We start from the raw sequence: 21,368 nt of genomic DNA, 5'->3' as shown, positions 1-21,368 counted from the left end.
AATAATATTCCATTGTGTATATGTACCACATCTTCTTTATCCATTCATCTACTGATGGACACTTAGGTTGCTTCCATTTCTTGGCTATTGTAAATAGTGCTGCGATAAACATAGGGGTGCATCTGTCTTTTTGAAACTGGAGTGCTGCATCCTTAGGGTAAATTCCTAGAAGTGGAATTCCTGGATCAAATGGTAAGTCTATTTTGAGCACTTTGAGGAACCTCCATATTGCTTTCCACAATGGTTGAACTAATTTACATTCCCAACAGCAGTGTAGGAGGGTTCCCCTTTCTCCACAACCTTGCCAGCATTTGTTGTTGTTTGTCTTTTGGATGGTAGCCATCCTTACTGGTGTGAGGTGATATCTCATTGTGGTTTTAATTTGCATTTCTCTGATAACTAGCGATGTGGAGCATCTTTTCATGTGTCTGTTGGCTATCTGAATTTCTTCCTTGGAGAACTGTCTGTTCAGCTCCTCTGTCCATTTTTTAATTAGATTATTTGCTTTTTGTTTGTTGAGGTGCATGAGCTCTTTATATATTTTGGATGTCAAGCCTTTATCAGATCTGTCATTTATGAATATATTCTCCCATACTGTAGGGTACCTTTTGGTTCTATTGATGGTGTCCTTTGCTGTACAGAAGCTTTTCAGCTTGATATAGTCCCACTTGTTCATTTTTGCTTTTGTTTTCCTTGCCCGGGGAGATCTATCATGAAGAAGTTACTCATGTTTATGTCCAAGAGATTTTTGCCTATGTTTTTTTCTAAGAGTTTTATGGTTTCATGACTTACATTCAGGTCTTTGATCCATTTTGAATTTACTTTTGTGTATGGGGTTAGACAGTGATCCAGTTTCATTCTCTTACATGTAGCTGCACAGTTTTCCAGCACCATCTGTTGAAGAGACTGTCATTTCCCGATTGTATGTCCATGGCTTCTTTATTGTATATTAATTGACCATATATGTTTGGGTTAATGTCTGGAGTCTCTAATCTGTTCCACTGGTCTGTGGCTCTGTTCTTGTGCCAGTACCAAATTGTCTTGATTACTGTGGCTTTGTAGTAGAGCTTGAAGTTGGGGAGTGAGATCCCTGCCACTTTATTCTTCTTTCTCAGGATTGCTTTGGCTATTCGGGGTCTTTGGTGTTTCCATATGAATTTTTGAACTATTTGTTCCAGTTCGTTGAAGAATGTTGTTGGTAATTTGATAGGGATTGCATCAAATCTGTATATTGCTTTGGGCAGGATGGCCATTTTGATACTATTAATTCTTCCTAGCCAAGAGCATGGGATGAGTTTCCATTTGTTAGTGTCCTCTTTAATTTCTCTTAAGAGTGTCTTATAGTTTTCAGGGTATAGGTCTTTCACTTCATTGGTTAGGTTCATTCCTATGTATTTTATTCTTTTTGATGCAATTGTGAATGGAATTGTTTTCCTGATTTCTCTTTCTATTGGCTCATTGTTAGTGTATAGGAAAGTCACAGATTTCTGTGTGTTAATTTTGTATCCTGCAACTTTACTGTATGCTGATATCAGCTCTAGTAGTTTTGGAGTGGACTCTTTAGGGTTTTTTATGTACAATACCATGTCATCTGCAAATAGTGACAGTTTAACTTCTTCTTTACCAATCTGGATTCCTTGTATTTCTTTGTTTTGTCTAATTGCCATGGCTAGGACCTCCAGTACTATGTTAAATAACAATGGGGAGAGTGGGCATCCCTGTCTTGTTCCCGATCTCAGAGGAAAAGCTTTCAGCTTCTTGCTGTTCAGTATGATGTTGGCTGTGGGTTTATCATATATGGCCTTTATTATGTTGAGGTACTTACCCTCTATACCCATTTTGTTGAGAGTTTTTATCATGAATGGATGTTGAATTTTGTCGAATGCTTTTTCATCATCTATGGAGATGATCATGTGGTTTTTGTCTTTCTTTTTGTTGATGTGGTGGATGATGTTGATGGATTTTCGAATGTTGTATCATCTTTGCATCCCTGGGATGAATCCCACTTGGTTGTGGTGTATGATCCTTTTGATATATTTTTGAATTCGGTTTGCTAATATTTTATTGTGTAATTTTGCATCGACGTTCATCAGGGATATTGGTCTATAATTTTCTTTTTTGGTGGGGTCTTTGCCTGGTTTTGGTATTAGGGTGATGTTGGCCTCATAGAATGAGTTTGGGAGTATTCCCTCTGCTTCTATTTTTTGGAAAACTTTAAGGAGAATGGGTATTATATCTTCTCTGTATGTCTGATAAAATTCCGAGCTAAATCCATCTGGCCTGGGTGTTTTTTGGGTAGTTTTTTGATTACCACTTCAATTTCTTTGCTGGTAATTGGTTTGTTTAGATTTTGTGTTTCTTCCTTGGTCAGTTTTGGAAGGTTGTATTTTTCTAGGAAGTTGTCCATTTCTTCTAGGTTTTCCAGCTTCTTAGCATATAGGTTTTCATAGTAGTCTCTAATAATTCTTTGTATTTCTGATGGGTCCTTCTAATTTCTGATTCTGTTGATGTGTGTTGATTCTCTTTTTCTCTTAATAAGTCTGGCTAGAGGCTTATCTATTTTGTTTATTTTCTCAAAGAACCAGCTCTTGGTTTCATTGATTTTTTTCTATTGTTTTATTCTTCTCAATTTTGTTTATTTCTTCTCTGATCTTTATTATGTCCCTCCTTCTGCTGACTTTAGGCCTCATTTGTTCTTCTTTTCAATTGTGATAATTGTGACATTAGACTATTCGTTTGGGTTTGTTCTTCCTTCTTTAAATATGCCTGGATTGCTATATACTTTCCTCTTAAGACTGCTTTCGCTGCGTCCCACAGAAGTTGGGGCTTTGTGTTGTTGTTGTCATTTATTTCCATATATTGCTGGATCTCCATTTTAATTTGGTTGTTGATCCATTGACTATTTAGAAGCGTGTTGTTAAGCCTCCATGTGTTTGTGAGCCTTTTTGCTTTCTTGGTACAATTTATTTCTAGTTTTATACTTTTGTGGTCTGAAAAGTTGGTTGGTAGGATTTCAATCTTTTTGAATTTACTGAGGCTCTTTTGTGGCCTAGTATGTGGTCTATTCTGGAGAATGTTCCATGTGCACTTGAGAAGAATGTGTATCCTGTTGCTTTTGGGTGTAGAGTTCTATAGATGTCTATTAGGTCCATCTGTTCTAGTGTGTTGTTCAGTGCCTCTGTGTCCTTACTTATTTTCTGTCTGGTGTGTCTGTCCTTTGGAGTGAATGGTGTGTTGAAGTCTACTAAAATGAATGCATTGCAGTCTATTTCCTCCTTTAGTTCTGTTAGTATTTGTTTCACATATGCTGGTGCTCCTGTGTTGGGTGCATATATACTTATAATGGTTATATCCTCTTGTTGGACTGAGCCCTTTATCATTATGTAATGTCCTTCTTTATCTCTTGCTACTTTCTTTGTTTTGAAGTCTATTTTGTCTGATACTAGTACTGCAACACCTGCTTTTTTCTGCCTATTGTTTGCATGAAATATATTTTTCCATCCCTTGACTTTTAGTCTGTGCATGTCTTTGGGTTTGAGGTGAGTCTCTTGTAAGCAGCATATAGATGGGTCTTGTTTTTTTATCCATTCAGTGACTCTATGTCTTTTGAATGGTGCATTCAGTCCATTTACATTTAGGGTGATTATCAATAGGTATGTACTTATTCCCATTTCAGGCTTCAGATTCGTGGTTACCAAAGGTTCCAGGTTACTTTCCTTACTCTCTAAGAGTCTAACTTAACTCACTTAGTATGCTGTTACAAACAAAATCTAAAGGTTCTTTTCTATTTCTCCTCCTTTTTCTTCCTCCTCCATTCTTTATATATTAGGTATCAAATTCTGTACTTTTTGTCTATCCGTTGATTGACTTTGGGGATAGTCAATTTAATTTTGCATTTGTCTCGCAATCAGCTGCTCCACCCTCCCTACCGTGATTTTACTACCTCTGGTGACAGCTATCCAACCTTAGGACCACTTCCATCTATAGCAGTCCCTCCAAAATAGACTGCAGAGATGGTTTGTAGGAGGTAAACTCTCTCAGCTTTTGCTTATCTGGAAATTGTTTAATCCCTCCTTCAAATTTAAATGATAATCTTGCCGGATAAAGTAATCTTGGTTCCAGGCCCTTCTGCTTCATGGCATTAAATACATCATGCCACTCCCTTCTGGCCTGTAAGGTTTCTGCTGAGAAGTCTGATGTTAGCCTGATGGGCTTTCCTTTGTGTGTGATCTTATTTCTGCCTCTGGCTGCTTTTAACAGTCTGTCCTTATCCTTGATCTTTCCCATTTTAATTACTATGCGTCTTGGTGTTGTCTTCCTTGGGTCCCTTGTGTAGAGGGATCTGTGGATCTCCATGGCCTGAGAGACTATCTCCTTCCCCAGATTGGGGAAGTTTTCAGTAACTACCTCCTCAAAGACACTTTCTATCCCTTTCTCTCTCTCTTCTTCTTCTGGTCTCCCTATAATGCGAATATTGTTCTGCTTAGATTGATCACACAGTTCTCTCAATATTCTTTCATTCTTAGAGATCCTTTTTTCTCTCTGTGCCTCAGCTTATTTGTATTCCACTTCTCTAGTTTCTATTTCATTTATTGTCTCCTCCACCGTATCCAACCTGCTTTTAATACCCTCCATCGTGTTCTTTAACTATTGGATCTCTGACCTGAATTCATTCCTGAGTTCTTGGATGTCTTTCCGTACCTCCATTAGGATGTTGATGATTTTTATTTTGAACTCCCTTTCAGGAAGAGTCATGAAGTCCATATCATTTAAATCTTTCTCAGGAGTTGTATTAACAATTTTACTCTGGACAAGGTTCCTTTGGTGTTTCATGTTTGCATATGGCGCCCTCTAGTGTCCAGAAGCTCTATTCTGGAGCTGCTCAGCCCCTGAAGCAATGTCGGGGGTCTCAAGTGAGCTGTACTGGTGCCTGGGGTTAGGAAAGAGCTGTTTCCCACCTCCTGGCTGCTGTGCCTGTCTCCACTGCCTGAGCCAGTGGGCCAGTCACACAGGTATAAATAAGTTTTTGTCCTGGAGCAGCTGGATATGGATCCCTGCTTTCCACAAGCAGCCAGAATCCCAGTCTCCCCAGGAACTCTGCCTGTATTAACTTTCCAACCCGGTAGTCATGCGAGTCTCGTGAAAGCACCATGAAATGTAGGTTTGTGCTCCTAGAGCAGATCTCCAGAGCTAGGTATTCAGCAGTCCCAAGCCTTCCACTCTCTCCCTGCTCCATTTGTCTTCCTCCCGCAGTGTGCTGGGGTTGGGGAGGAGCTCGAGTCCCGCGGAGCCACAGCTCTGGTACGTTACCCCATTCGCTGAGGTCTGCTCTTTTCTCCAGGTGTGTGCAGTCTGAAGCCGTCCTCTTTCCTGTTGCTCTCTCAGGATTAGTTGCGCCAATTAAATTTTCTAATTGTATCCAGTTTTAGGAGGAAGCCTCTGTCTCTCCTCTCACGCTGCCCCTCACACCACCATCTTTAATCCCTCTGTAAGACTTTTTGCTGGAGAGGCTGGAGAACAATGTTCACGGTTCCTTGCAAGGGACCATTGCAGAGGATTGAGGGCACATAGATTGAGAGAATCCTGGAGGTGTGGAGTGTGTATAAAATGAGAGTTCCTGTGGCCAGGATTCTCACCTGGCCATGGCTGACTAGCTCACTGCACACCTGTGGGCAACACATGGCTGTTGACTCTATAAAAAGAGCTCCACCCAGCACTCTGGGCACGACATGGTGGCAGGGCTGCAAGGCTGCAGGAGAGCAGAGCAGAGGCTGGAGTGGTGGCAGCTCCGAGTACAGAGACCAAGAGGATGGCTTTGTGGGATGACTGTGCAGAGAGGCCCAGAGGATGGCTGTGTGGACAGAGGGGCCCAGAGGCAGAGACCGGCTTGTTGCATGCAGGCTTGCTCTGAGTGAAAGGGATTCTAGTGACTGACCTGCCACCTGGAAATAAATGTGGGTATAACCCTTTCACCCTAAGAAAGTTTTGTTGTCAATTTCTTTGGTCACATTGAATCCATAGCGAACTTGTCCGGGGCTGAAACCCATTGGCAAGACAACATTCATTTTCTACTTCTTTCATATCCAATATGAACATGTTGGTATGTTTACTTTGAAAATATTCTAGACTATTTTGTCTATGATTTCCTATTAATTGTGATAATGGTGCGCTTTTATATATATCATGAGCATGTTGTGCTTGGTCTTCATGAACGGTAGTTTTAAATGGTGGTTTAATATTTCATTGTGTGGATATACCAGAATGATTTTTTTCTGCTAATATGAACATCTTGCAACAAAAACCTTTGACAGCCCCTCTCACTATGTTTTAAAGATACTAATTCAACATCAGGAAATGTGAATGAAACAGAGCCACCAATTTCATGGATCTTACTTCATATAGCCAATTTGCTTTTATCTCTGGGCTGAACATCACAGTGTCCTCCATACTGTGGGAGGCTATCAGTTTCACTACCCCTTTGCCAGCATTGGGTGTTATTTTATTAGTCTTGCTAAAGTTTTTAGGAGAAATACACTCAATCACATTAATTTGCATTTGCATCCTTTTACTTATGATTGGGGTCGATCATTTTCCCTCACACAAGATTGAAAAATCTTGGATTTCCATTGACTATTATTATTATATTATTAATTTTATGAAAGCCATTTTTTCAAAGCGAAAAATTGCATGTTAGGGATGAGTGAAGTATATAATAAGATGAGGAGAGAGGTAAAGTTAAGAACCAGGAGCTTTTAAGCCTAGACAGCTGGTGGAAAGACCATGCCCTGGCCTCCACAAACACAGGGAAGCTGAGCTCACTGGGGGAATCCTTGGACCCAGTTTCCATGCTGTCTGGGACATGCTGAGGCTTGCTATCTTCTTCCTTTCCTTCTTACTACACACATTAAATGTATTTAATTGCAAAAAAAAAAAAGGTACATGAGATAAAAATCACCCATATTCCCACTATTCAGAGATAAGTCCTTTAACATTTTATCATACATGCTTACAGAATCTCTCTTTATATATATATATATATATATATATGGCATGTATACAGCACACACACTCACATATCTCTGTGTAATAGTGCCTAGTTTGAGATATTTTTCATCCAACAATGTGCTTCTGGACCTTCCTACCTTCCCTTCCTCTTTCACTCTCCTTCTTCCTTTAAATGCCTTTGATCTTGCAATAGTTTACACTTCCTTATTCAGAATTGCTTAAGAGGCCTGAGACCTGGAATCTCATTGCTGAGGTTCTAGGGGAATCCTATGTCTGTGATTCTGAACCAAGCAACACAGTAGCTGCAGTTATTTCTGTCTTTTAAAAACTGGATTCTATTTGCTGCCATGTCTTTTTTCAACTGACAAAGGACAAGTTGGCACTATTTGGAAGTGGCAACACAGGATAAATCTTGTGTGTGCATTCATTCATGTAATCACATTGGTGCAAATCTAGTAGATTTTCTCCAAGGAAATGTTGAAAAGGTCCACGTCAGGCTGATCTCATTACTTCTATGATTAAAGAGTTGAAGTTTCAAGGGCAGATTTCTTCATAGGCCCAATTTATGAAAGAGGAGCCCCATTTTGTTCTTGTATTTCCTTCATGTCTTCTTTTTTAAAGCCTTTTAAAATCTGGCCTATAGGGAGAGTTGGGTTCTAATGAGACCCAGTGGGCCTCCAGCCCCTAAACTCCCAGTCAAAGGCAGAACTTTGGAAGATTCAATACACTTGCATTATAAATCTATTCTGTGACAAGCTTTTTTATACACATTCAATCTATTTAAATTTTCTACCTCTCCAAACCTCAGTTTCTGCTTCTGTAAAATTAGGAATAGGAAAAAGCTTACTTTGTAGGTTTGTTGTGGGATTGAATCTTAGTACAGGAACTGGCATACAGAAGACAATGTTGCTGTTTTGATACAAAGGGGCTGGAGTGGTGTTTTCACTCTATCACTTGCCATGACCTTCTGTCCTGTGGGAAGGTCCCCTGGGAGGAAGATCTACGGACCATAAGCAGGATGATTTACATATGGCATCCCATTTAGCCTCTCCACCATTCGTATATGTAACATTAGCAGTTGTCTTACATTTTAGGAATTTACACATCTATTCATTTAACAAAGATTTATAAAGCACCTCCTATATGCTTAGTACATAGATGCCAGGGTCAATCAGTGAACAGAGCAAATTTCCTGCTCTTGTGTAGCTGACATGCAAGCTAAGGAGACAAACAACACACAATTGAATGATTATTTCAGGTGTTAGTAAGTTTATAAGGGGGAATAAAGCAGGAGGGTATTGGCTCAGGAAAGGAGGACATTGCTATTATACAGGGGGATGAGGGAAGGTCTCTCTGATGGTATGACATTTGAGCAGAGACTAAAAAAAAGTAAGGGAGTGAGCCATGTGGATCACCAGGGCAGGTACCATTCTGGCAGAGGGAACAGCTCCTGCAAGGGCTCTGAGGTGGGAAGGCACTGGTTGGAGGCACAGTGAGGGGGCTGGTGTGGGATGGGTCAGGATGGCTTGAATAAGAGGGAATGTGGTGGGAGAAAGGGGAGAGGGTACTGGCTGTGGGGAAGGAGGAAATCATTTATAGAGTCCCCTAGGACAGTGTAAGGACTTTAGGCTCTACTGATTGAAATAGGAAATCATTGAAGGATTCTGATTCTATAAAGTATCAGTACGGCTGCTGAGTAAGGAAAGTCTCTAAGGGGAAGGGTGGGAGCTGGGAAACCGGTGAATGACTACTGCAATAATACAAGCAGGGAACTTGTTTCTCGATGGCAGTTGAGTGGGTGGTAAGAAGAGGTGGGCTTATGGAAGGCAGAGCAGGTAGGCTTTGCTGATGCACAGAACTGTGGTGTGAAGCACGATAGAACTTAAAGTTCTTGTGCCCATGTAATCAGTAGAGTGGAGCTGCACTAAGATGGGGAAGACACGGCAGAGCACGATCAAGAGGTTGGTCTGGTTTGGCGCATGTCCGCTGCATGGTCCAATTGAGATGTCAGGTGGGCAGTTAAATATTTGAGTCTAAGGTATTGATGAGAGGTATGGGATAGATCCAACATTTGAGAACCTCTGCTATATGCATAGTATTTAAAGCCATGGGTAAGATCACTAAGGAGATGGCCTTAGGGCTGAGCCCTCTGGCATTACAAAGTGGCCCAGGTGAGGGGAACCCAATGCTGATGAAGAAATCGAAGTGCAGGGAGTCTGCTTCATGTGGAGTGGCAGAGATGGGAAGCTAAGCTCCACAGCCTGACTCTGAAGTCTATGTTATTAACCCTTAGCAGTACTCCAAATGTTGGGGCAAAGAAGTCTTTCCTGGAGACATAAAACATGGGTGGCTTGCCAGGGCCTTGCCTCTATGCTGGGATAGCAAGCGAGGCTCTCAGGTTTAAGCAAATAAGACAGTTCATTTGTTGGTAGAACCAGATGATGCATCCATCAGCCCCACCTGGTGTAGTACTCAGGGATCTCAAGGGAGCAAGAAAGGTCTGGTAATTAAGAAAGATTCCTTTCCTGAGCTGCAGTGGGTCACAGTGACTGTCAGGGTTGAAAGATTGATGACTTAATAAAGACCACCTGAAAAGGCAATTGACCAGCAAGGGAAAAAACTCATTGCCACCCACCCACTACCAGCAGTATCTCCATCCAGAGACCCACCGTGACAGCTGAGCTGCTTGGAGCTCTGTGCACCCCACATCACTTGCCCCATATTGTGTGTGAGCAGTTCTCAGCCAACCATAGGATGCATTCTTTCACTCACTGGTAAACAGCACTGTCTGCCCAGGTCCTTGACTGGATGTAGAGGGATGGGTAAGATGCAGTGTCCTCCATCTCTGGAGTTCGCAGTATCATAGAGGCCATGACTACATTATAGAATCTGAATGAGCCAAGAATTCCATTTCACATTACTGTGAGTATTCATGCTTGCTGTTTCAAGAATCCATTTCTATAAATGGAAGGGAGAACTAGAGTCCAGCATGTAGGACATGCTCAGTAAGTCACTCACTGAAGTATGAGTAGAGTCAGAGAGAAAAGGCCCCGATTGAGAATTAGGACCATTGCAGCTACAGCTTTGCAAAAAATAGCTTCATGATTTGAGAAAAATCACTGTTCTCTGGATCTAAGTTAGCTCATCTGTCAAAAAGGGGTTTGAATTAAATTATCCTTGGAGATCTTTTAGAACTAAGACTGGGATTTGTTAAAAGCTCTGAAAAGTCACAGTAAGAACTCCCCTTCCTAAAGTTCTGCTAAATGCCATGCTGTGTGTTTCATAGGACAGGCATTGTGTAGAGTGTGTAAGGAAAGGAAGCAGAAGCATGCCTGCTATGTATAACCTGCCAGTCTCTGTGGAGCCCCCTCCTTCCCTAATGTTCCTCAGATCCGATTTCTCAGGAGTCCACCTTTATGGGAGACTTGGCTGGGCAGCTTGCCATAGGACAGTCCAACAGCAGCAAGGTGGGAAAAACGTGAATTACCTCTGTCTTTCCCAGTGCCCACTGGCACCAGTACACATGTGGACCAGGAGTATGGGTGCTGTAGGGCTTCCTCTCTGCCTTGAGCAGAGAGCTGGTTCTCCAACCCAGAATTCAGGCAGATGGAAGCTTTCTTGTAAAAAGTCAAAGTGCTCTTTTCAACAAATATCTCTTGAAGGACAACTTGCTGCACATTTGCATGTACAGAAAATTGCTTCTAGTGTAGAATTTTCCTAAGGGAGACATTCTCTGGAGTCTGCTCTCTCTATCCCTGAGGCCATCACATTAGTTCTGGCTCCGGCTTTTTGTCTCAACAGGACAATTACATAGCTTCCGGTAAGGATATGTCTTCAGTCTCCTGCCAGTGCATTTTCTACTAAGGAACTAGAGTTGTCTTTTGGAAAAAAATTAAAAGAAAATAAAAATACTCCAAGTGAACTGGGTCATGTTATCCTCCTGCTTGGGAGCCCTCCGCAGGCTCCACTGCCTGGACAATCAACACCGACACCCGCCATGGCCTGCAAGACACAGGCAGCCAGGCCTGTCTATCTTTCCATCCCTTCTTGCCAAGGATATCACCATCCTTTTTCTACTTCCATTCACTCTTGGTTTCCTGAATTTGCCGTGCTTCTGCCAGCCTCCAGGGTCTCACCTAATCTTTTCTCTTCTCTGCTCAGGGTTCTCTTCCCTCTCTTTCTCCTCCTGATTGAGCTCATCCCCTCAGAAAGCCTATCCCTGATCATTGTACCTCAAGTTAAAGCTCTCACTCTTTTTCTGGCTCAGCTAATTGTAAATGGCAATGTGCAAAAAAATATTTTACTCATTTGTTTCTTTGTGAAACACTTTTACTACACTGTGAACTGTAAACTTCAGGAAAGCAGAAACCATTTTGGGTTATTTATGTTGTCTGCCCTAGAGCCAGGCTGGTGGTCGAGTAATGTTTGTAAAGGACTGATCTGGTGCTGTTCAATTTCCTACTCTTACCCTGCACCCCAGCCAGTTACCCCCACCTTATCAGAGGACTCACAGTTCCCCCAAGGCAGCACATCTTCTGTCTTCTGCTCCTGTGGGCACTATTGAGCCTGCAATACTCTTCCCTATTTTCCTCCTGAAAAATGAACTCAGCCTTCAAGACTCAGCTCAGATATTTTCTCTTTGATGCTTGTCCCCATTGCTTCTGGTGAAATGAAAAGTATCTGCTCCATGGACTGTGCACACCTGGATCACAGCCTTTGTCACCTCTGTGCCACCCTGACCCTTTTCTAGGTCTATTTTCCATACTAGAAGAATCTCTTGGGAGCAAGGAAGACATCTACTTCATCTTATAGCCCTGCCTCTTAACAGTGTTTGTCACACAGTAAGGGTTCAATAACTGTTTGTGGAGGGAATGCATACATTAATTAAGGAACTTCCTTTGTGAAATTATAGTGTGCGGAGTCTTCCTGTCTGAGAAGTCCCTACACCTGCTTTTTTGCTATTCCCTCTTGGAAATTTTTGGGGTTCCTGTTTCAGGGAGACCCCCTCTCTGTTTTCTGCCTTCTAGGATAAGGACATCTGTTTGGTTTAGAAAACAGTTTGCTATTGCCTGCCTTAGAAGGAACTTGGCAGTTAATACAGGTCCCATGGTGGGTAGAGGAATAAACAGTCAATCCTCCCAAATACTTTGTTTAGCACTCTATCAGTCAGAAGGACTGGCTGTTGAGGATTCGTTCATTCACTAATTCCCTCACTAACTACTGTTCTGCTATGTGCCAGGCATTGTGTTGGGTCAGCCTGTGGTCATGGAGGTGCCAGAGGTCCTGTTCCTAATATTTCCTTTGTGAAGAGGGAAGCACAGACAGACTGACAGACAGTCCAATGGGTGCAGCCGCATGGGAGCAGAGGAGAAGCAGGGCTTTCATCCACTTCAGGGACTTAAGAAAGTCTTCTGAGTGCAGGGACTCTTTATGTTGACTTTTGGTAGATGAGTAGAATTGTTCGATGCCATAAGGGAGGTGAGAAAGGGAGGAGAGAGAACCAAGGAAGGAAGAAGGAAGAGCACTCAGGGGTCATGGAGCAGGAGCCGCAGCAGGGCTCGGGCAATCACGAGGAGTTCACTGAACCCAGAGCTTTGCTGCTCAGTCTGGTGTGTGGACCAACAGCATCCGCATTGCCTGTGAACTTGCTGGAGCGACCGAATTTTGAACTGCACCGCGGACCAACTGAATCAGAATCTACATTCTAATATGATCCCCTGCTGGTTCCTGCCCACACTGAAGCTTCGGGGAAAGCGTGTGAAGGGGTGTTTTTCAGAAGATAGCATGTATCAAATCATCTGGAGTGTTTGTTGAAAAAAGGTCACTGAGCACCACCTCATTGTTTCGCATCTGCGTTTCTCAGGAGGTCCTGCATGATGCAGAGTCTGCTGGTTCCAGGGCCGCCCTTTGGGAACCACTGGGTTGGAGGCGAGTGGTAACAGTCGTTTCTGAGAAATGAGCTTGGGCAGGAAGCAGGCTTCAAATCCCCATTGGCGTTGACTGGGGAAGAGTTTGGACTTTCTGCTGGAGTGTTGTGGACCTCTGCAGAAGTTTTACATGGAAGAGTGATGTGGTGAGACTTTCTGGCCAGGCAAAAGACTGCTTTGGCAGCATGTGGAAGATGGGTTAGGTAGTGACAAGGTGATAGACTGTCACCATTGTCCAGGGTAGAATGACAGACCCTGAAGTGAGGCAGAGAAGATGGCTTTAACCTAAACGGGCGGCCAAGTCCGTGGGATTCAGTGACTGAGTGAATGGGGGATGAGAATCACTAACCTCTCTGCTACCTGCCACCTGGGTGTGGCACAGGGCCTGGGGAGCTGTTCCTGCCTGGGAAAGCAGACTTTGCAGCCGAGTCAGTCTGGGTCCTTCCATGCCCAGAAAGCTGCCGGTTTTATTTGCCTTCTCTTTGCAAGTCTGCCTCTGGCCTCCTCTGGCAGGTTTCAGCATGCAGTATTTGAAGAAAGGGGTGCAGTAAACAATTCAGAAGTAGGATTTATTAATGGGAGGCATGTAATTACTGCCAGACACGGCAATCTGAAGAGTTTACTGCCTAAGTGTTTGGTGTCATTCATTAAAACAAAGTGGGCTCTTGGCATGGACGCCGTCACCCTGTGACCAGACTCTCTTTTTCTGTGATAGCCCCTCCCCCGAGGCTGCGAGCAGAGCCTGGCTGAAGAGGCAAAGCAGATAAATCACCAGCGCAGGGGTCTGGCTCTGTGGACAATGGACCTGGTTGGGGCCCCGTGGAGGAGGTGCGGGTCCTGGTCCCAGAGCAGGGCTCCTGGGGGTGGGTTGGGGCCTGCCTGCCTTTTGTCTCCAGGGCTTCTGACTCCTTAGTAACATGTCAGCAGAACCTTTATAAAAGGCAACCCCACACTCTGTGACCTTTCCACAGACCCTCACAGAGCCCTCGGATGCAGACAACAGAAGTCAGCCTCTCCTCTTGACCAATGAGAAACTGAGACCCACGAGGGTTGCGTGAGTCTCCCAAAGTCTTGTGGCTGAGAGAACAAGCTGGTGCTGAGCTCCCACAAAGCCATCTCCATCTCTCAGCCAGGCGCACTAGGCTACCCCAGCTCCGTGGAGAGCACTGAGGGTAGCCCGGGCTCCAGACGTACTGGGAGCTGCAGGACGTGGGTCGCAACCCAGGGCTTTCCTTGACCAGTTCTGCATGCTTGGGAAAGATGTGCTAAGCCTTGATTTCCTCAGCTGTAAAAGGAGGAGCAGGAACTAGGCTAGCTCCTTTCCAGGGTCCTCTGAGGGTCAGGTGGCATTGCAGGGCTGGGTGCTGGCCAGTCCTCTTTCCCCTGACTTGCAACCATCTCTAGGCCTCACAAAAAGCCCTGTGCTACTCAGGACACCGGTGTTGGTGCACAGATGAGACAATGGAGGGAATGTGCTTTGGAAAATCCACGCACACCATTTAAATGTGAGGTAATATTGGGAGCAGTGGATCTACCACCACCCTGCCAAGAAACCAGCGACTTTTGAGACAAAAAGCAGACCTGAATTCTAGAATCCTCATCATTGTGATTGGTCTTGGACAAGGGAACTTTCCTGCTCTTTCGAACATTATCTCAAAGTGTTATTTTATTTTGAGGCCTGAGAGAATGTGTAGGAAGCACAGCATGGGAGTCACAGCAGGGAACAGGTATCTGGCAGGTACCAGCTTGCAGGTGAAGACACAGCCCACTGATGGTAAGGTCTTGGGTGGGGGCAGGGAGTTGCCACACTATTTATCTTAGCATTCTCTAGTGCCCTGCACAGGGTCTGCCATGTGGTGGGTGCTCAGTAATTATTTATCAAACTGGACCACATTGGATTCTGTCATATCCCATGGGTTCTTTGAAGGCAGAGTCTATGTTTTACTCACTTTTCTCTTTTTCCAGAGCCATGCCGAGTGTCTGGCACAGAGTAGGTGCTTAGTAAATTCAGGTTGGATAGAAATTAAGCACTGTGAAAAATAAGGCAGATACATCTAGCGTCTGCACTGAACAATGGATTCCCAGGGCTCCAGGTAGGAAAGGGGTCTGGGATTTGTAGGTAGTGGTCAGATGACAGGCTAACTTCAAAGGCACGTGTGGGGAAGGGAAGGGATGTGGTTTCTCACAGGCCTCTGGCTGTGTGGGAGTCTCAGCTGGCAGCAGTTGGTGGGATAGAGGGAGGTTGGCAGCATTGTGGAGGCCTTGGCCAGGAAAACAGAGATGGAATGAATGAGACAGAGAGGAAGTAACTCAGATGGAGACAAACATGCTTCAAAATCTCTCTGTATCCACAGGAACCGACGTGGCAGCAGTGTGTGCATGTGCGTGTGTGCACACTGGAAGGAAAGCAGACTTTGCAGCCAAATCAGTCTGCTTGCAGATCCACAGTGCAAGCCAGGGTTGTGGGATCTTGAGCATGTTTGATTTTTCTGAATCTCCATTTCCTCATCTAAAAACATGCAATCAGTGATGCTTACCTTACGGGATGCAGAGCGTTGTTGTGGATATCAAAACAGTGTTTTGTAACCAATAAAATAACCATTTATTAAGTACCTGCTCTTTACTAGGCACTGAGCCTAGTAGCTGTGTAGATTTAATCTATAATTCCTTTAACCATCCTACAAGGTAGCTATTATCATTTCTAATCACCACTTCAGAGCAGAGGAAATTGAAGTTCTGAGGCTTTGAGCAATTTGCTCAAGTGATAGTGCCAGAAGTCCAACTGGATTCTTTCTGTAAAGATTACAGTATGGATATGTTCACGATGCTTATATTTTGTGAGTCTTAGTCAAGACTAAAAGTCTCCCACAGAGCATTTTCCTTTATTGTCAGCACTTTTTCTCCCTCCATCCCCCTTTCCAATAAAAATCCAAACCTTTGGCTAACCTGGCCATTTATGGAAGACGAGTGAGTTCCACTAAGTGATTTAAACATGATTTGATTTTCTTTGTCCAGGTGCTCTTCAGCTTCAATGGGATGGGATCAGGAAATTATTTCTTGGTGTTTATATGAGAGAAGAAGAAAAGCTGCTGAGAGTTAAACTTCTGCACAATCCAACATTGAAATATCAAAAACTATCCTCTCAAAAGAAAATGATCAACTCTTTTGACATTTTCTGGAGGTTTCTTTGAAGCTTTAGCCAAATATGAGATAAGTGTGGAAAGTCAGGAAAGCAAGTTAACTCTTTTACTGAAATCTACTATGTGCCTGTTTCTTGATTCACCTGAACAAATGGGTATTGTCTTCCCCATTCCTTACAGTTACCCTGTATGGTAAGTATCTTTAGATCCATTTGTCACTTAAGGATGCTCAGAAAGGTAAACATTTGTCTGAGAACACACAATGATTAGGCGTCAAAGCCAACGTTCAAATCTGTCTTGCCAATGGGTTTCAGTTTTGGGCAAGTTCACTTTGGATTCAGTATGACCAAAGAAATGACAGTAGAATGTTCTTGGGGTAAAGGGGTTATACCCACTTTTATTTCCATGGTGGCAGGTCTATCACTAGAATCCCATCCACTCAGAGCGAGTCTGCATGCAGCAAGCCAGTCTCTGCCTATGGGCCTCTTTGCCCACACAGCCGTCCCCGGGGCCTCTGTCCTCGGCGCTGCCACCACTCCAGCCTCTGCTCTGCTCTCCTGCAGCTTTGCAGCAGTGCCATCATGTTGCCCAGAGCACTGGCAGAGCTCTTTATATAGAGTCAAAGCAATGTATTGCCCACACGTGTGTGGTGAGATAGCCAACCAGGGCCAGGTGAGAATCCTGACCACAGGAATTTTCATTTTATCCACAAAACCTTAGTCTGTTTGGTCCTAAAGTTCAGGCTCTTTTTTCTACTATTCTCTGCTTCTGAATCTGCAAGTCTACTGATGCGAGCTGTTGCTTCCTCTAAACTCCTCTTTTTAAGGAGCCCAGCCCTTTGTCCTGTAGCCCTGGGGAGATCCTGGGAAGACTGCAAACCTGCAGTTATATAAAAAAAAAAGGACTTAATCTTGGAGACTGCATGAGACCACCAAATGCCCAGGCAGCAAATGTGAGAGTATAACTTTTGGGAAGCTTATGAAATGGACAGCTGGATGTTTCTATTTTTGGATGTGAGCTCAGGCACCAGTAACAGTGTGTATCTTTTTTTTTTTTTTCTTTTGGCAGAGTGGGCTGGGCTGGGGGAAGAGGAGAAAGAAACAAGGAAGTGGAGCTCCTTTCAGTTCATCCCGTTCAAAGTGAGTGTCATGGATTTAAGTAGCCTTTGTGCAGACCCCATTATTTAGATTCAGTAAGATATGCAAGGTGTCCCACCTGTTTTACCTTATTAAATTTTTAATGAACTCTTGAATTGTAGTCTAAGAAAAATCAAAATTAGCTACCAAACACTTGGTTTACATGCCATCTTCAGGGTTCTCCTTCTGGGGTGGTGGAAAGCTCACAGACGTTAGAGTTCATGAGATACAGGTTTGACTTTCAGCCACATCATTTATTTTTGAGTGGCTTTGGGCAAACCATCTAACATCTCTGACCTCAGTTTCCTCATCTCTATAATGAGTATAATAATGCCTGCTTTTTAAGGTTGTCATGGTTGTAAAGTGTTTGATACTTAGCAGATACTCATTAGATGTCAGCTACATTTTCCTTCCTGTGCAAATTCATTATCTATATTCTCTTAGGTAGGGAAATGGGCATGAGGTATGACCTACATATTTTGGGACAACTTGGATCCACCCAGATTGTTGGCAGGGACCATCAGTCATGGTTTAAGACTTAAGCCAATGCCCATTATGTCATTATGGCGCCTGCAGAAGTGATTACTTATGTTACTTTTCCAGTTCAGTGCAGAGCAGAAGGGGAGAGTTTTTCACACTGCTGGCGTTTTGTTGGAGCACAACGATACAAATCACAGATGGCTTCCTCGGCAGATGTGGCTCTGTAGAACTGCAGTGTGGGTTTACAAGGGGTTTAATGAAAACCTGGCAATCTTCCAGGCTTGAATCAATCCTCTGAGGTTCTCAGCTCATGCACATATAGGCCAATCTGCAAATGTTCACCCTGTTGATGGTGTGGGGAATGGTAGGGTGAAAAGTTTTTACCTGGGAAACAAAGCCAAATCTATCTGGCTGAATTCACAGACTTGGGGCCTGGGAGGTGGAACAGTGATATGGAAGGGAAGTTGGTAGGAGGAGGGCAGCCTACATCTGGAAGATGTCCAGATGGCTGCTGCCCAGCTGGGGGTAATCTGGGTCCAGGATAGAAAGATGGCTTTCCCAGATGCTTGCAGGCTCACATTCTTTTCTTCCTTACTACAGGTTAAGCTAAAAGGCGTGAGTAGGAGCTGCAGGTAGAGGATATGGAATAAGAAAACAGTTTCAATTAAGTTGACAGTATAGGTTGGAACTGGACTTGACTACTGTTGCTTTCTGCTTAAAATGCTCTTACTTTTCAAATGGCTAGCTTGCTATTTCTCATCTGTTTTATGTTGGCTTCAAAGTTATCTCTTTGGAGGAAGCTTCCCTGATCACCTCCCTGAAAAGGAATCTCCAAGCTCCTTGCTGTATTCTGTCTTAGCTGTGCATTTGTTTCATTAAGTATCACAGTTTATTAGCTTGTTTCCCTTCTGCTTTGGCCCTTACCTAGAGGCTCCTGGAGGGAAAGAGCTCTGTTCATCTGGTCAACCAAAGTAGCCCAGTGCCTATCAGAGTACTCTGCACATGGTAGACATTCAATTAATATTGTTGGTTGAATGAATATATTTTGGGACAAGAATAAGATCAGTGTTTATAGCTTAATGCTACCATTTTTTAAGCCTTATAACCATCCAAATTATTCAGTGTTTCTTAGCCCAGGGTTTGTCATCTGTAAAAGGGATAAAAATACAATAGAGGGTAGGTGTTTATGTAGTGTTTAGTGCATAAGAAATGTTCAATAAATTAAAGGTATTATTCAGTCATTGAAGAATTAGGTTAACTATCAACAAATATTTACCAATATTTGTAGTCAGCTTATATCTGTTGAGATCTAGCATATGCCATGCCTCATACTAAGCATTTTTATATACATCATCTTACATGATTCTTTATAACAACCTTGTGAGAGAGTCTTTGTATTTTAGAAGAAAAGAAATAGAGACTTAGAGTAAGGGGCTTGAATAGCTACTCAGTGGCAGAGGCAGTATTAGCTGCATTTCTATTTTTACAGCCATAATTTTCTCCCATAATTCCAGGCTGCTTCCTATTAACACTCACTCTGGATAGATAAACATAAGGAAGCCACATTCTGTATCCTCTGGGGCCTCTGGTTTAGGTGATAAGACATATGTAAGGGTAAAAACGGACACTAATAAAAACCAATGTTTTTTATGCTTCTTTGAAGTTTACAAAACTTGTCTCAATATTTATAGCACATTCAAGTTTTAAAAGATTATTATCCAGGATATATAAATAATTCATATAAGTCAATAAGAAAAAGACAAACCTCTCAATGGAAAAACTGACAGATTATGAACAAGCAATTCAAATGGCCAATAATCACAAGAAAAGATATTTGGTATTATTAGTCATGGGGAAGTTCAAATCAGAACAATGAGGTATCATTTTCCATCCAACAGATTGGCGAAAATAACAAAGAATACCATTTGATAAGGGTAATGAGAAATGGAAACTATCGTATTATACTAGTGGAACTATAAATGGATATAATCAATTTGGGCAGCAACTGGCAATACCTATTAGAGGTGACTATGAACACGCCCTTGGAACCAGGGCTTCCCCTAGGAATTAAATGTCTTAGAGAAACTCTTGCAAATGTGCAGAAGGAGACATATAAAAAGGTTCCGTTTTAACATTTTATATAATAGTGAAATAGTGGAAATAATATAAAAGTCCATTAATAGGGGACTGAACAAATTAACTGGTCATTTGTAAATGAAATATTAAACAGCAGCTGAAGGAATGAATTAGAGCTCCACTTAGAGATGTGGATAAATCACAGACACATTTTGTTAAATAAAAATGTTGCAGAAAGACACAGACAAGATGATATTTATGTACGTTTAAAAATCATGAAAAGCAATTGTGCATGGTTAAAATGAACTCTCTTTATGTACCATAAAGATCTGGTCAGGAAGAAAACATGCCACTACATGATAATAATTACTTCTGGAGTGAAGGGAGGGAACTGAGGTCAGGGAAGCTTGCAAAGAGGCCTTCTACTGAACCTTCAACTACATGTTTTAAGTTTAGTTGGAAAAAAACCCATCTGAAACAAATATGGCAAAATGTTAACATTGTTAGATCCAGGCGGTGGGTCAGTGTGTTTATTCTGTTGGTCTTTGAACTTCTCTGCATGTATGGGATAATTTACAAAATAAACAAACAAATCCGGAGCTTCTTCTCCAAACCTTATCCAATGTGCTCCTCGTTAAAGCCCTGGAGGCAGTCATGAGAGAGAAGATACTACACTGGGCAGTTTTCAGGCCCTTCTCTCCAGGCACCGGCTTTCTGTTGTGCTGCCTGGGACAAGGTAAGCTGCTGGGCAGATGGAGAAAAGACTGCATGATTTTCATTAGAAAGGGCCTGCAGCTGTGGGTGGGGCAGGGATGTAGGTCAAGGAAAAGGGGGAGAGAACCAGGGGAGCAAGGGGTACTAGGTTTTGAGGAAAGGTTGAAGAAACCAAGGTTCAGAGAAGGGGAATAACATTTTCAAGGTCAAGGTCACAGAGAGGCAGAGCTGGAATCTACCTCTGGTTACTTTACTCCAGATTCAGAAAGTGTGTGCCAGGGACAGGAGCTGGGACCCTGGAGTCCACAGGTCAAGGTCACATTCCAGCTCTACTATTTAGTGGCATTGTGGCCTTAGACACCCCACCTAACTCTCTGAGCTTGGGTCATAATTAGCTTTCTTAGAGTAACATTGGGAGAAATTCATAACATAACGTGTGTAAAGGGACTAGTGGGGCTAGCACGATGTCTAACTCTTGGTATTTACTCCACAAACAACAGTTACTGTCAGCAACAGTAGCATAATTCCAATTTGTTTCAATCATTCTTCAATAACTTGTTTTAATACCCTTTTCTCATACCTTTCCCCTCTTCCCAACCAAAACTGGGGCATTGTCCTCTGGGCAAGCATCCGCTTCATCTGTGTCCAAGAATTGCTCTCAGAATTTCGATGAAATCTGCCAAACCCAAAGAGCACCTCCATCTCTCTGGAGTCTTTGCTTTTCTGAGTACAGTCTGAGGTCTCATAAATTTTGGGAACAGCCAAATCCTTATTCTTTTTTAACAATTATCTAAAACCCCTGAATCTTTTAATTTTTTCCAGCTTTATCAGTATATAACTGGGGTAAAGCATTGCATAGGTTTAAGGTATACGATGTGATGACTTGATAC

At 42.8% G+C, this 21,368-nt stretch overlaps 1 long non-coding RNA gene across 1 annotated transcript in view; it reads left to right on the top strand.

Annotated features, from left to right (window-relative positions):
* The window catches only part of LOC118925419 (uncharacterized), a 99,675-nt gene extending 82,544 nt beyond the window's left edge, over positions 1-17,131 (top strand). The window contains exon 3 of the long non-coding RNA XR_005030036.2: positions 15,948-17,131. This is a non-coding gene — a long non-coding RNA (uncharacterized LOC118925419). The remainder of the gene's footprint in view (positions 1-15,947) is intronic.
* The last annotated feature ends 4,237 nt before the right edge of the window (positions 17,132-21,368 follow it).

This window comes from Manis pentadactyla, chromosome 4 (assembly GCF_030020395.1).
Source record: "Manis pentadactyla isolate mManPen7 chromosome 4, mManPen7.hap1, whole genome shotgun sequence".
NCBI lineage: Eukaryota > Metazoa > Chordata > Mammalia > Pholidota > Manidae > Manis > Manis pentadactyla.
The sequence above is the reverse complement of the archived record's forward strand: the minus strand, read 5'-3'. Positions and strand labels throughout refer to the sequence as shown.